Genomic DNA, 3,115 nt, shown 5'->3' with positions numbered 1-3,115 from the left:
GGGGGGGGGGGGCACGAAAAGGAAGGATCGGAAGAAGCTTCTTGCTTGCTTGGGAGGAACCAGTGGAGCGAATTTGAGAGAGAGAGAGAGAGAGAGAGGAGCGCAACAAAGAAAGGCGGCTCCCTGGCTGGCTCAGAGGGAGGAAGAAAGAAACTGACATAAAAACTCTTTTCTAATTTGTTTTTCTCGACCCCATCAGAAAATCTTCTTTATGAAAAAACCCCTACGTTTTTTAATTTGCATTTTTACCATGTAAATGTTAAATTTCGTCAATTGAAAATGATCTAAGAGAATCTACCCACAAAAAAAATCACCTAACTAGGAAACAAATTTCCATGATAGTTAACAAAACCCCCTCCTCGGTCGTTTTATCTCATCTAAAAGAGTGTTATTCATTGATGTATTTTAAAAAAATAAACACAATATTACATAATCAATGATTTAAATCAGGTTTTTAAAATCTAATGGTATTTATTTATTTTTTATATTTTTTAAATTGATTTCGAATTTCATGAATAAATGGCTGAAATCAAAATACAAGGCATATTATACCGATTTTAAAATTAACCAACTCAAAATATCAAAAATTGATGGAATAACACCTCCTTAGTATTATTTATGTGTTTGGTTATATAATTGAGCGATTTGCATAGAAAATAGAGGAAGATGGAGAAGTTTGACCCTAGTATTATTTATGTGGATGGAAAAACCAAAGGCCCAATCGCTAAGCCCATCTCTTGCCCACGCGAAAAGACCTAGCTGACCCTATTCTCCCTTTCTTTACGTATGAAGCGAAAAGGTTTTGTAATGATTACATGCATGTAATCATGAGTAAAACTATACACACAAAAACCTTATATTTGTGTAGCTCGTGTATCTAAGAATAGCCATAACTTCTGACCACTTATATCACCTAAAAATCGTAAAAACAATGAGACGTACCAGTCTTTGATGAGCATAGTAAGGATGCGATACGTTTTGGGAGAAAGAATGCTGATTGTTCTATCTTACCAGTTCCCGGCTTGGATCCTTGGTCGACTAGGAAGGAGATAGCTACTGATAAGCGTAACAAAAACAACTGACATACCGGTCATGATGAGCAACGACAACAATACAGTAATTTCATATAAAAAAAGTTGGATCTTGATGTCGGAATAGATATAGCTCACTAATGCTACATATAATATTATCAATCATTTAAAATACTTATCCGTTACAATAGTTAATATTTTTTGTTAATACATCAAATAGCCGTAACACAAACTGATATAGTCGGTTATTATATCACATAACAAGAGTCAAACAAAAACATGGGTGCATACACAACTTAGAAATCCTTCGTAATCTTATCCATCTTACAAAACACTTATCAGTAACAATAGTTAATATTGCTTGCTAATATATCAAATGGCAAGAGTCAAACAAATAACATACGTTGCATAAATATCTGAGTAATCTTACATAAAAGTTTTCCAAATTACATAGCCGTAACACAAACTAACATAACCGGTTAATATATCACATAGAAAGAGTCAAACAGAAAACAAAGTTGCATACATAACTTGGAAATCTTACAAAATATTTTCCCAAAATATATAGTCGTAACACAAACTGGCATAGCCGGTTAATATTCTTGCTGATGTGTGTGGCCAGCAGCAAAAATCTGAAATGGTAACTCTATGGTCTCCATAATTGCCAACATGAACTTAGGTAGAATTAATGACTTGAACTTGAATAGTATATGAAGCGTGCGTAAGCCCTAATGCTGAAATAGATTCAAAAAGGAAACACAAGGAAAAAACTTACAATACGGTGAGACTGAAGAACATGATCCGGCGAGTACGAGATTATTTTGGAGCAAGAATTCGGAGAAACCAAAGCGATTGAGATAGATGGAAGACTGTTTCGAAACAAGGGTTCCGTCGGAGAAACCAAAAAGATTGGGAGAGATGAAAGATTGTTAGTAAAAAAAAAAAAAAAAAACAATAGTTCTGGCGGAAAAATCAAAGAGATTGTGATAGAATGAGAATCGTAACCACAGATAAACCAGAGAGATTGAGAGAGATGAAATAGATATTTAAAGAAGAGTATATCGATTGTAATGATGAGCATAGTCTCTCTCTGTAGGCATAATAATGAAATATAGAGTTTCGAAATGTATTAGACATTATGTTGCAGTAAAAGATGAATAGCCATCCCTGCAAAAAGTTTTCTATGTATATGAAGTGTAATTTCTGTATATAATTTGTCAAGTGTTAAGATATTAGAGACGATGTATAATCCTTTACAGTTATTGACCTTTCTGATTAAGATGGTATAGGCTTTTTAATGTAGCCCGTTTTATGAAAAGCCCATTAGTGTTCTTCGTTTAGACAAGAGAACGATTAATTCTGTGAAATTATAAATTCTCTAAATTTAAAATGAGAAGCATAGTCATCAAGAACTAGTTTTCATTTTGTAAATGTTATAAAAGTAATGAAAAGTTTATCTTTATTCATAACATAGAGGTTATTTATACTGGAGATTACACCGTCGTAGATAAATTGAAAGATTACAAATCATAATCTCTTGGCTATGAGCCATCCACAATCTGGTTCATAACACTTCCCCTTGGATGCCATAACCATTTAGAGCTTGTAATGTACTTTAATGTTGTCTCACTAAAATCTTATCAGGAAAACCCAAACCCAATTGGGACAAAACCATGGTGAAGAAAAAAGTGTACAACACACATTATTCCCCCTGATTTGGACATTACTGAAGGTCCCTTGGACCTCTCCAATTTTCTGCAATCCGTGGATGATGAAGATCTTGGGCAGAATATGCGTCCTCGAACATGATAGTTGGTTCTTCTTTACCATCGGCCATATTGAGTCATCGACCTCAAATACACACACAAAATCTTGGATGATGTTGCTGTGATATGCGTGTACCACCATGTGTAAAACATAACCTGTCTGAAAACAAATCAACAAAACCAAATAACCTCTCTTTGGGCTGGTTAGTATAAAATAAACCAAAATCAAAGGCTTCTTCATCGTCCTTCTTATGGACCAAACAGATCAGTGTCTAAAACAAGACTTCTGCATCGTCCATCTCAGGACTAAATGGACTT

The sequence above is a fragment of the Brassica oleracea genome, chromosome C7 (assembly GCF_000695525.1).
Source record: "Brassica oleracea var. oleracea cultivar TO1000 chromosome C7, BOL, whole genome shotgun sequence".
NCBI lineage: Eukaryota > Viridiplantae > Streptophyta > Magnoliopsida > Brassicales > Brassicaceae > Brassica > Brassica oleracea.
Note: the sequence above shows the minus strand (reverse complement) of the source record.